Source organism: Chrysochloris asiatica, unplaced genomic scaffold (assembly GCF_000296735.1).
Source record: "Chrysochloris asiatica unplaced genomic scaffold, ChrAsi1.0 scaffold00032, whole genome shotgun sequence".
Taxonomy (NCBI): domain Eukaryota; kingdom Metazoa; phylum Chordata; class Mammalia; order Afrosoricida; family Chrysochloridae; genus Chrysochloris; species Chrysochloris asiatica.
This window is the reverse complement of record NW_006408550.1, coordinates 10,605,757-10,619,561: the sequence shown is the minus strand read 5'-3', so window position 1 is coordinate 10,619,561 and position 13,805 is coordinate 10,605,757. Positions and strand designations below refer to the sequence as shown.

The window sequence follows — 13,805 nt, the reverse complement described above, 5'->3', positions numbered from 1 at the left end:
TATTGAAAAATAGTATTTGCAGTGAATAAGTGATTGGTCTTGAAAAATTCTATCATGCTGTCTCCATCATCATTTCTATCAGCAAGGCTATATGTTCCAACTATGAATCTTTCTTTGTTTTCAACTTTTGCATTTCAATCACTTGTAATTATCAATGCATCTTCCCCACCACCACCCCGGGTGAAAAAAATATATAATGTATAAAACCAAGTCAAAGGAAAAAAGGATTTCATACAACACAGTATCAAAAAGTAAAAGGAACACACTAAATGCAAACTGGTGGCAAATAAGTCTGTAGCCTGTTGTGACAGACCCTTCCAGCATCAGTCAGGCTTCCTCTTATCAGCTGTCTTAAGAACATGTTCAGATGTGGTGAATTCAACAAGAGGGTGGGCAGGTTTCAATCAATGATTTCAGGGTCTGTCTGTGCCATGTAGGCATCTAACTCAGCATCCAGGTGTCCTTTTGCTTTTGACATGTACGCATCCAATTGGTTGTCCAGCTGTTCCTTGGACAGTACAGGGAGAGAAAGGGCACCTCTCCCTCGTCCACGGCCTCTGCCTCGGCCTCCAAAGCCCCCTTTTCTCCGACCTATCACACCCCAACCTCTACCACGGCTTCCACCACGACCCATAGCTCCACAACCTAGGCCCCGTCTCCACCTCGAACTCCACCTCTTCTTAAGCCCATTCGAGGAGCTACGGCTCAACCACCTCAGAGCTGGTTTTGACCTCGGAGTAGCATCCCGCCCCTAAGTAGGTTTCTGGTGGCACGTCCCCAACGTAGTCCTCCTCTGGGTTATAGGCAGGCCTGGTCCTCGTCCTGCTCCTCTGGCCAGGGCTCCTGTGGGTTGGCCTAACAGTGCTTGGATGTTACTCGTACCCAGGTTCTGCTTTAAGCTCTGCCTAAATTTTAATGCTGCCTGGACAGAGGGTCCATTCTCCATCTGCTGGGACAGTCTTCTGTTTCTGACACTGACTATCGGTTGTTGTTGCTGCATCGAAGCCCGAATATTCACTGGCATCGGCTGTTTCTTCAGCTTATTAGTAAAGCGCTCATTTAGCGACATCTTGGTGGTGTTTTTAGCACAACTTTCAGAGCTGATTGTGCAGCCATCTTCAAATCTTGGAGATTAAAGGAAACGGACGCCAGTGCTCCTCCCGGGGCTGCCACCATGGCTGGGGCTGCGGCAGGTGGGCTGGGGACCAGCCGAACCTGAGTTGATGGTGAGGGGCTCTGGTTAATTTGGTGAGCAGTTGGTTAAGATGAGTAAGCAACAGTCTGCTGGGCTATTTCGTTTTTTGTTTGTTCGGCTCATCTGCTCACCCAACCAGACCTTTTCTCAATGCCACCACCGCTGCCACCGACGCCACCACCTCCCGCTCGATGTTCCAAACCTATCAGTGCATCTTGATCTCATGTTAGATCAGTTTCAGACAGAAGAAGTTGGTAAAATTCTTCAGCTTCATCATCACTGACTTTAGTAGCTAATGCCTAAGTGAATAGTGGTATTAATTGGTCTTCCTTTTAAAAGGCATATGGATATTATTCTATTATAGATAGCATTGTAATTCAAGATAGATAATGAAACGCTCTTTTTGACAATTAACGTGACACCATTCCTCTTCAATATGTCATTCCTGGTACAGCAAATCATATGATTGTTTGATTCAAAATTGTCAGTATCTGTCTATTTGAGCTCAGCTATGTCTGGGATATCTATATGTGTTCCATTTCATTAATGATAATTTCCAATTTTCCTAGGTTCACACTTGGACATTGCACATTCTGATTATTAATGGACATGTACAGCTGATTCTTCCAATTTTGAGTTGTGTTCCATTAGCAAATGAAGCTCCCCAAAGCTTTTCTCCATCTACCTCATTTCTGGTGAGCTCTACTTTGATGAAACAGCTTTTCCTGGAATGCCTCCCTACCTAAGCAGCTCTTCCTTAGGCACTATATCAGACAGTGTACTGCTACTATTAATAAGGTTTTTAGTGGCTAACCATTCAAAAGTGGACGGTCTCTCCTTCTTCCTAGTCTGTCTTAGTCTGCAGTCTCTAGATTGGGTGGCCCTTCTGGTACTTAAAACACTGGTGGCATTGCTTCTAGTGTCATAGCAACACACAGGCAACCACATAGGACAACTGAGCTAACACATGTCTGTCTGTCTGCATTCTATTCAAATAATTGATAAGCTGGACTATCTGAAAAATAACTTGGTATAAGAAGTGAAAGATGTCATTAATTTCCTGTTATATGCAGATGACTCAATTTGCTTGCTCAAAGTGAAGATGATTTGAAGTACATATTACTGAAGAATAAAGAATATAGGCTTCAAAATGGAATGTTTTTATTGTTCTTAAGTGCTGTCAAGTCGGTCCCACTCATAGCGACATTCCTTAGGGTTTGTTGTTGTTGTTTGGTACCATCGAGTTGATGCCGACCAATAGTGACCCTATGCACAACAGAACAAAACACTAACTGGTCTTGGGCTAATCTCATAATTGTTGCCACGCTTGAACCCACTTATGCTGTCACTTGGCCAATCCATCTCACTGGGGTCTTCCTCTTTTTTTCTGACCCTCCGCCTTACCAAACATGATATCCTTCACCAGTGATTGGTCCCTCCTGACAGTATGTCAGAAATATGAGAGTTGAAGTTTGGCCATCCTGGCCTCCAAGAAGCACTCTGGCTGTACTTCTTCCAACACAGATCTTTTGGCAGCCCATGGCACTTTCAAGATTCGTCTCCAACACCATAACTCAAAAGCATTCATTCTTCTATGGTCTTCCTTATTCACTGTCCAGCTTTCACATTCATATGAGGTTATTGAAAATACTATGGCTTGGGTCGTGTGCACCGTTGATCTTCAACACTTTAAAAAGGTCTTGTGCAACAGATTTGCCTAATGCAATATGGTGTTTGATTTCTTGATTGTTGTTTCCTTGAGTGTTGATAGTTGATCCAAGAAGAATGAAGTCCTTGACAACTTCAATCTTTTCTCCATTGATAACAATGTTGTTTATTGGTCCAGGAGGATGTTTATTTTCTTTACATTCCATTCCATACCGAAGACTATGCTCTTTGAGTTTCATCTGTAAATAGTTTAAGTGCTCTTCACTTTCAGTAAGCAAGGTTGTATTATCTGCATATTACAGACTGTTAATGAGTCTTCTTCCAATCCTGATGCCATGCTTTTCTTCATACAATCCAGCTTCTAGGATTATTTGCTCAGCATACAGATTGAATAAGTATCGTGAAAGGATATAACCCTGTTGCACACCTTTCTTAATTTTAAATCATTCAATGTTCCCATGTTCTTTTCTAAAAACTGCCTCTTGGTCCATGTACAGATTCCTTATTAGCACAATTAAGTGTTCTGGAATACTCATACTTCACAATGTCGTCCATAGCTTGTCATGATCCAAACAATTAAAAGCCTTTGTGTATCAATAAAGCACAGGTAAACATCTTCTGGTATTCTCGGCTTTCAGCCAAGATCCATTCAGCATCAGCACTGATATCCCTCATTCAACGTCCTCTTCTGAATCCAAATTGAACTTTTGGAAGTTCTCTGTCAATGTATGATTGTAGCCGTTTCTGTGTTACCTTTAGTAAAATTTTACTCACATGGTATATCAAAGATATTGTCCAATGATTTCCACATTCTATTGGGTCACCTTTCTTTGGAATGAGCACAAATACGGATCTCTTCCAATCAGTCGGCCAAATAGTCGTCTTCCAAATTTCTTGGCAGAGATGAGTGAGTGCTTCCAGTGCCACCTCACTTTCTTGAAAGATTTCAATTTTTATTCCATCAATTCCTGGAGCCTTGTTCTTTGCCAATTCCTTCAATGCACCTTGGACTTCTTCCTACAGTATAAATGGCTCTTGATCATATGGCTTTAAATCTTAGTGGGAGCAGAAAGCCTCACCTTTCTCCCTCAGAGTCGCTGGTGCACATGAACCACAGCCTTTGTGGTTTCCAGTCCAGTTCTCTTCATATGGAGCCAGCATGCTCACTCAAAATGGATTACACCTCACTGTAAAGAAACAAATACCCCACAACTGGTCTAACGAACAACATCATATAAATGGAGAAAAGATGGAAGTTGTCAAGGATTTTATTTTACTTATATCAATAACCAACTTCCATAGAAGCAGCAGTCAAGAAATCAAGTAATGTGTTGTAGTGAACAAAGTTGTTGAAAAAGATCTCCTTAAAGTGTTTAAACCCAAAGATGTCACCCAGTGTAGTAACTAACTGTGTTAGTCCCTCCCATGGATCTCCTCCCATACCAGACCATACAGAATCCTTAGTTTAACCTTAATTTTTGTCATAAAATAAGATGTGATAAATATAGTTTTAAGTTGCTAAATTTCTTATTTCTGAGATTACAAGATTGTTGCTGTAGTAAGGTGCCTTCAAATTTAGCCTTGTAGGAATATTAATATATGCAAATTGAAATTACAAAAAATGTTTTTGCTGCTATAACTAACTACAGGTATATTTTTATTTAAAAGAAAATAAATTTCTTCTGAAATATTGCATGAAACTCCATAGACAGACAATTTGGTGTCCCCAACATTAATCATGTAACAGGTATATTCCACATCCCAATACCACACTAGTTCACCATTGATGCCATGGACTGCCAGAAGAAAGAGCAAATCTATCCTGGGAGAAGTATTACCAGAATGTTCCTTAGAAATGAAAATAGCAAGGCTTTATCTGAAATCCTTTGGCTTTGTTATCAGAAGGGAGAAACACATCAGAGAACAAAAGAGAAAGACCTTCATTGAGATGGATTGACACATGGGCTGTAAAAATGGGTTCAAACAACAACAATTGTGTGGATGGCACCGTCTGGGTTGGGCTTCATTCTGTTGTATGTAGGGTCACCATGACTCATCACATCACTTCCAGGGCATCTAAAAACAACAATAGCAATGACAGAAATGACAAATAGAAACCAATACAAAATCATAGCAAAAAAATGATTAAGGAATTAGGGGAGTTTGTAGCAAATACTGGTCTTAGAAAGCACTAAAATTTCTCAGCCTATGCCAATTATTAAACTTAATGGAATACTCATAGTAGCTGCTAATAATTGAAGTCAATAGAGAATTGATAGCACATGCTGATCACAATGTTAATGGAAAAAATTCTCACTCCAAACTGCTCGTTTTCAGATGTCATCTCAGAATAGCAAAAGGCTGTAAGTGTGAGTTTTGACTCTTATGTTGACATTTCCCACTTCTTTGTATTAATCATGTACTTGTGATATGAAATAGGCACAGCACATTGTGGCAACAGGGGTTTAATTATGATTCTAAATGTATTTGCAAATGTGTATTTCTTATGACTTTGGTGTCTGGAAAGTGGACGTGATCACTCGGTAATTATGCACAGGATCCCTGAGAGCTTTTTGGCATGATAATCTAGTCTGCCAATTTGGAACTGTGAAAGACTCCCTCTCTTCTGAGTAAGTATCAAATACTGCCATTTTTTTCTGTGTATAAAGAAATCAAATAAGCCACAGATAATATTTAGTATGAAAATGTAACCTTACCTATCCTTTAAGTAAACAGGAAGCTTTTTTTGTACTTAGTCATAGCTTTGCTATTATTTCTGTGATTTCATATTTACTGGGCTCATTTATTAGAGAGATTGTGAAAGATAACCTCATGTACAATAAGAACGATGGCTAAGTCAGTGGATAACGTCACTAAGAATCTGCCAGGAGTCATCTGTGCAAACATGGGACCAGGATCAAGGGCATATAATTAGGTATTATTTGCCAGTACACCTTTTTCTGCAATCACACAGGTTTATTTTTTTCCTAAGTACTCCTGGTCGTTCCAGATTCTGTGCATTTGCCCCTCCAATTATCCTTCCTATTTGCCATTCTTCAACCTACATGAGTACCCAAAACTTACTTATCTTCCAAAGCCCAGCTCTAATCTCACTTTTTCCTTGTGTCTTTTTCAGATAGTTCTCATGGCACTTGTTCCCATCAGCAGGCTCTAACTGTCTGCATTGCAGATTTGATACTTCTACACAGTCTGGTATCCATTGGCATACATAAACATTTAAATTTTAGTCATTAGACCAGTATCTCATAACTAAACAGTACTTCTTTTGAGAGAACAAATGTCATATTTGTTTGTCTTCTTGGTGTGTAGAAGTCATAGTGATTTCCGTAATATGAAATGACATTAGGGAAAAAAAAGTTAGAATTTCATGCCTCGATTAAAGTATTAGTTTGACATTTAATAAAACTCTTAGGGCTACCTCAGTCCAATGAGCATCAGTCTTTTCATTCAGTAAAATGGACGGAATTTCTGGGCTATTATCTCACAGAGGCTTGCCAAAAGCAAAGGAGATCATAAATGTGACGGGGCTTTACAAATATATCTCATTATTGTAGTAAATGTTCAATACATAGTTAAGAATGGAAAACTACAGTTATTACATTTTTCAGAGGGACGACAGGAAGCAAATCTCTCAAATACATAAATTTGAAAAGTAAGATAATTATATATCCTCAAAAAGTAATGTAATTATCCAACCATTTGCATTTACATCAATAATAAAAAACCTACTATCATTCCATTTATCTCATTAAACGATGCATGTCCAACAATAATGAACACCATAGCGCTAAGCAAGAGTAACGTTGGCTGTGATGGTTAAGGTTATGTGTCAACTTGGCTCAGCGGGTTGGCAGTGATGTAATGATGTAAGTTGGTAGTTCTGTAATGATGTAGCTATCCTCCATTTTCATGTAATGCTGGTTTTTATAGAGTGACTTGGTCTTTGGAGCTTACCTATTTTTATACATTGTTGTTGTTGTTATTGCTGTTAGGTACCATTGAGTCAGTTTGACTCATAGCTATGCACACCAGAATGAAACATTGCCCGTTCCTATACCAACCTCACAATTGCTGTTACACATGAGTGCGTTGCCATTTCCACTCATTGGGGTCATCCTCTTTTTTCACTGACCCTCCATTTTACTAAGCATAATGTCCTTCTTCGAGAACTGGTCCCTCTGATAACATGTCTGAAGTATAAGAGACAAAGTCTCGGCACCTTTGCTTCTAAGGAACATTCTGATTATACTTCTTTGAATGAAGATTTGTTTGTTCTTCTGGCAGTCCATGATACTTTCAGTAGTATTATCCAACACCATAACTCAAATGCATCAATTCTTCTATGGTCCTAAACAGAAAAAGTAAAATTGAAAACATTAGCCTCATATGAACAGTGTATGAATCATCTTTTGCTTATGTTTTTACAGATATGTTGAATAAAGAAAAAAATTAAGGAAAAACCAAATTAGAATATTTTGATATGGTGAATGGTAAAGAGAGAGAAATATGTGTGTGTGGACACAAAGTAAACTACCTTCTAAAGTAAAACATATTATATAAATGAGTGAAAAATAATTTATGGTAAGTGGACTAGATACAGTGAATGGAAGGAACAATATCTTGTCATACAAAACTAAATTAAAATCTTTGGAATGCTACAGGTACCATGTCAAAACTTCCATTAGAAATTCCCACAAATACTAGGTAGACTTATCACCATTTTTTTTTAAGTGTGGCTGTACAGCTCAAAAGATTGACATAAAAATTGCCAAGGATTAAAACTGAGAGGAAACAGCAGACTAGAGCTGATACTCTGGTTGCCTTTGGACAGTGCTCTACACACAATAACTCAGAAGCTTAAGTTTGTTTCTGATTTGTTGTTTTATTTTAAATAGATTTTATTTTTTGTTAGTGAAAATATAAAAAGCAAACCATAAACCAATTCCACAAGTTCTACATATACTATTCAGTTACACTGATTACATTTTTCAAGTGTGCTGATGATATTCTTGCTATCCTTTTCTAAATTATTCTGCTACCACTAAGATAAATCCACTGCTCTCTAACCTTCTCATTTAACCTTTCAAGTTGCTATTGTCAATGGATCCCATAAAAATCTATTTTTAAAAGAACACAATGTTCAAGAAAGACATTCTTTACTCTTTAAGTTAAACTATTGTTTGGTTGGAAGATGACTTCAGGGGATAATTTGAAACAAAATAGTTCCAGAAAATCTGGAATTCATGAGAATTTGAAGTTCTCTTCCATAGTTTACTTCTTTTGATCAGGAATCTTCAACAGACTCTTTGATCAAAATGTTCTATAATGGTAGCTGAGCATCATCACTCAATTTTCTGGTCTCATGGCAAAGAAGATAGCTATTTATGGAGCCAAATGGCCACACATTCTACCTCTTTCTCTTATTCTGGAGTCTCTTTCTTCCAGAGGTTTGAGTTTTAATGTCCAGAAAAGGACACAATATGATGGCAAAAGTCAAGATATTAAATCTAAGATCTTTTGCACTGAACCAGAAAATTTAAACTTATACATGTCTAAAAAATTGCAAATTAACAGGGGAAGACAGGAGATGCACTGGGAGAAAACAAGGAATTCTATCTTTTTTTAATCTAGGCTTGGAGTGGACAAAAGATTGTTCTGAGAATATAATCATGGACAGTTTCTCTCATGATTTGACTATTAAACATTATATTACCTATGATCTCTAAACCCCTACTCTTGAAATTTTACACAAGTTTCAGTAGAGCATGATAGAATACTAGGGAACCTTCGACTCGATGGCACTTAACAACAATAACAACAAGGTCTCTATGGAGTCCTGGTGTGGCACTGTGGGTTAATGTGCCAGACTGCAAAGCTGTTTGAACTGTAAGGTCGGTGGTTCAAGCACACCACCTGCTCCTCGTAAACCCAACTTATCCCAACCACAACTCAAATGCATTAATTCTTGACAAAGTGAAGGATACAGGGTTGCTATGGGTTGGAATCGACTCGATGGCACACAACAATAACAAGTTTTCTATGGATTAGAACCTACTCGACAGCACGTAACAATAACAACAACAATTTGAACCTCAAGGTCAGCTGTTCAAGCTCACCAGCTGCTCCTTGGAAACTCTATAAAGGTCACTGTGAGTTAGAACCAACTTGACAGCATTTAACAACAACAGCAATGTGATGCTGGGACTTTGGTTGCCTTGGAAGGGCCAGACATTCCCCACTTCTGCACTAGAGCCAATACTCTGAATTCAGACTCGAGCCTTTTAAATTGTGAGAGAATAAAGTTGTTTGCCAAAGACAAAAAAAAAAAAAAAAGAATGCTAGGGAACCTGATGGAAGCAGCCAAAATGCTTTTTGTAGGAACATGAATTCATTTCATGAATATTTCACTGAAGATGCAGTTGTAATTTATAATTACAAAGCATATAAGGATAGAAGAGCAGACACAATCCATGGCAGAATTCGACTCCTAAGACCTTAAGAATCTACTGGGTAACCGGTAGTAAAAATTAAGTTTAAAGTAAATTTTGTTATAAAAATAAAAAACAGGAAAACAATAGAGGTGTTGATAAAATAATTTACAGATTTTAAATATAAGCCAGAATTTCTAGAAAGAACAAATGAAGCCTTAGCCCTCAAAGTACCATTTTTGCTTTTTAAAACTTTCTTTTCAACAGATTTGCACAATATAATATGTTGTTTCAGTTCTTGATGGCTGTTTCCATGAGTTGGACAATGAACCTAGAAGACCACCGAAGAATTAATGCTTTTGAGTTGTGGTTGGGATAAGAATATTGAAGGCACCATGGACTGCCAGTAGAGCAAATAGGTCTGTGTTGGATGCACAGCCAGAGTGCTCCTTGGAAGCCATACTTCATACATATTATCAGGAAGGAACAATCTCTTGAGGACTTCATGTTTGACAAAGTGAAGGATCAATGAAAAAGAGGACTATCCCTCAGTGAGATGGATTGGCACAGTGGCAGCAGCAAAGGGCTCACGATGAACAATTATGAGTTTGGCTCAGGGCCAGGGAGTGTTTTCATTCCCTTGTCGCTATGAGTCAGAACCAACTAGTCGGCACCTAACAACAATAACTAAAACAGCTTCCATGAGCATTAATAGTGAATCCAAATAAAATGAAATTCTTAATAACTTCAATATTTTCTCAGCTTATCATGATGTTATATGTATCAGTCAACTGTGAAGATTTTTGTTTTCTTTACACTGAACTTTAATCCAGACTAAAGGCCGTACTCTTTGATCTTCATCAGCAACTGCCTCAAGTCTTTTGCCCTTTCAGCAAGCAAGGTTGTATCATTTGCATATGGCAGATTGTTAAATGAGCCTTCCTTCAATACAGATATTATGTTCTTCATATAATTCAGGTTCTTGGATTACTTGCTCAGTATAAACATTGAATAAGTATGATGAAAAAATACAACCCTTACGCACTCCTTCAAAATCCATTCAGTGCTCCCTCCCTAGCTCTGATCAAATGACTGCCTCTTGGTTCATGTACAGATTCCTCATGAGTACAATTAAGTACTCATAAATACTAATTCTCTGCAATGTTATCCATAGCTTGTCATTATCCACACAGTCAAAACACCTTTTCTAGAATTCTCTGCTATCAGCTAAGATCCATCTGATATCGGAGATGAGATCCCTTGTTCTACATTCTCTTCCGAATACACGGTCTTCATATAACCCAGGTTCTTGAATCATTTTCTCAGTAGTCACATGGAATAAGTACGGTGAAAGGATATAACCTTGACATACACCTTTCCTGATTTTAAACCACCACTCATTATCTCCCTGTTCTGTTAAAAAAGAAAAACAAAAAAACTGCCTCTGGTTCTATTTATAGGCTCCACTTAAGCACAATTTAGTATTCTGGAGTTCTCATTCTTCACACTATTATCCATATTTGTTATGATCCACACAGTCGAATGCCCTTCCATGTCAATAAAACACAAGTAAATATCATTCTGTTATTCTTTGCTTTCAACCACGATCCATCTGATATCAGCAATAATGCATCTTTTCCACAGCCTCTTCTGAATCAGGCTTTAATTTCTGGCAGATTCCTGTCAACATATAGCTGCAACCACTTTTTTTTTTTTTAATTTATCTTCAGTAAAATTGTATTTGTATATGATATCAATTATATTGATAATTTTTGCATTCTATTGAATCACCTTTCTTTAGGATCAACACATTCTTTCAGTCATTTGGTGAGATAGGATTTTCCAAATGTTTTTGCAAAGGCTAGTGAGTGATTTCAGGACTGAAACAGTTTGTTGAAAAAAAGACGTTCACAATGCAAAAGTCATGCAAAAATCTATCCTGCTATCTCCAGCATAATTTCTATCAACTAGGTCGTGTTTTCCGATTACTGATCCTTCTATTTTTTAACCAGCTTCTTCAGTCTGAAGTGATCACACATGCAGTCAAGATGCTTGTAAACAAAGGGTAAAGATCAATTGTTATAAAATAGGCCAGATGTATAGTTGTCATTTATGTGGCTGAAAAAAATGGTATTTGCAATGAAGAAGTCACTGTTCTTGGAAAATTCTATCATGAAATCTCCAGCGTCATTTCTATCACCAAGGCCATATTTTCCAACTACTGATCCTTCCTCTTTGTTTCCAATTTTTACATTACAGTTACTAGCAATTATCAATATATCTTGATTGCATGTTTGATCAGTTTTAGACTAAAGAAAGTAGTTGTTGTTGTTGTTGTTATGTGCCGTGGAGTCGGTTCCGACTCATAGCGACCCTGCACAGGGTTTCCGAGGCTGTTAATCTTTACGGGAGCAGAAAGCCTCATCTTTCTCCCTCGAAGCAGCTGGTAGTTTCGAACTGCTGACCCTGCGGTTCGCAGCCCGATTCATAGCAACTACGCAAAGAAGATAGTAGAGTTCTTCAATTTCTTCATCATTGGCTTTGGTGGTTGGTCAGTATATTTGAATATTAGTTCTATTAACTGGTCTTCCTTGTACGGGTATAGATACTTTTCTATCACAGACAGCATTATACTTCAAGATAGGTCTTGAAATTTTCTTTTTGATGATTAATTTGACACCATTCTTCTTGAATATGTCATTCTTGGCATAGGAAACCATATGATTGATTCAAAATGGCTAATACCAGTCCATTTTGGCTCACCAATGCCTAGATATTGATCTTTATTTATTTCATTTTATTTTTGATGACTTCCAGTCTTCCTAGATTCATGTTTCATATATTTCACATTTTGATTATTACAGCTGCTTCTTCTCTGAGTTATGCTCCATCTGAAAATGAAAGTTGTTGTTGACGCTAAGTGACATCACAGTGGTCCTATATAGGGTTTTCAGAGAGTGGCAAGGGAGTTTGAACCATCAACCTTGTGGTTCAAATTGACATTGTGGTCCAGTGCTTATCCTACAGCACCACACCAGGATTCTAAAATGAAGATTTGGAGATAGAAAATATCAAAGAAAAGTTTAGAGACATGATTGCAAACTGCCAAGTCATTTATATGCAAAAATGAACTTTCTGAAGGAGAAAATTGGAAAGAAAAACTATCCAGAAAGGACAGAACTTATTCCTCTTATTGAAAATATGAGTATTCAGAGTGGAGATGCTTATTTCCCAAAGAAGGGAAGTTAAAATAAATACGAGGGTGAGTCAAAGTTATCTTCACTCTGATTGTAGAATTTATTTTAATCAAGTTTTAGGAAAGGCAAATACATCAGTTTTCAGCATAATCTCCTTGCTTTCAATACATTTTGTCCATCTGTCAATAAGCTTTCATGTTCACTTATTTTAAAATGTTTTACGCTGAGCTGCAAGCCACAAATGCATCACTGTCTTCACTTCTTCATCAGAGGTGAATCTTCGTCCTCAAAGGGCTGCTTTCAGGGGACCACACAGGTGAAAATTCTATAGAGCAAGATCAGGACTATAGAGAGGATGCTTGAACTCCTCAAAAGGATGTTTTTACAGAGTGTTAACAGTGTAGATGGAGATGTATGTACGTTCATTGTCATGTAAGATCACAATGCCTTTGGATAGCAGTCCTCTGTTTAACCAAAAGTTTAGGTGTCAGCTCTGCAGGGAACATCTGGCTATAACAAACACTGTTGATTCTTGTACCTTTTTACTGATAGTGTTTCAATATTGGCTCTTGAGAATCCCAGAAAACTGTAAGCAATTGTTTTCCAGCTTATTGTTGACTTTGGAACTTTTCCTTGGTTGGCAATTGTTCTGCCATTTACTCACAGTGATGAATCATTGGTTTGTCACCAGTAATGATGTTTTTTTTGTTTTTCTTGTGTGTTGTTTTTCCCTCCCAGATATCCAAACGCTTCTGTGTATGCTTGTCCATCAGTTGTTTTGGTACTTATCTCACACAAACTTTCGGAAACTCAAATCTGTTGTTAATTATTCCATAGGAAGAACTATTGCTGATTTGCAAATGATTTGCCACATAATCCACTGTCACACGTTTATGGGACAGAATCATTTCACATCTATGCTTAATGTTATCATCAACCATGTACCTAGGAGTATGGATCATTTTTGATTCATCCTTGTATATATCATAGTGAAATACAGAATACAAAATCTTATGAGAAAAATTTTAAAATAAAACAAAATTTACCAATAACAGATTCTGGATCAATAAAGTAATAATCTTGAGATTCCAAAAGCAAAAAGCTGTTGGCAATGAGTTGGACTTTGATTCTGAGTGTGATTAAAAGCTACTGGAGAGTTTTTAAGCATGGAATATTGTGATTTGGTGTATATTTTTAAATATTGTTCCAAGCACTTCATGGCTAATTGATTGCAAGGCCATTAGTGCATTAGGAAGACTAAGTAATTGTACATATGGATATTGTTGAATTGGTGTA

The 13,805-nt window shown here is 37.5% G+C and overlaps 1 pseudogene; it reads right to left on the bottom strand.

Moving 5' to 3' along the window:
• Nucleotides 1-400: 400 nt before the first annotated feature.
• On the bottom strand, nt 401-1,116 carry LOC102817600 (annotated as a pseudogene).
• Nucleotides 1,117-13,805: the final 12,689 nt, after the last annotated feature.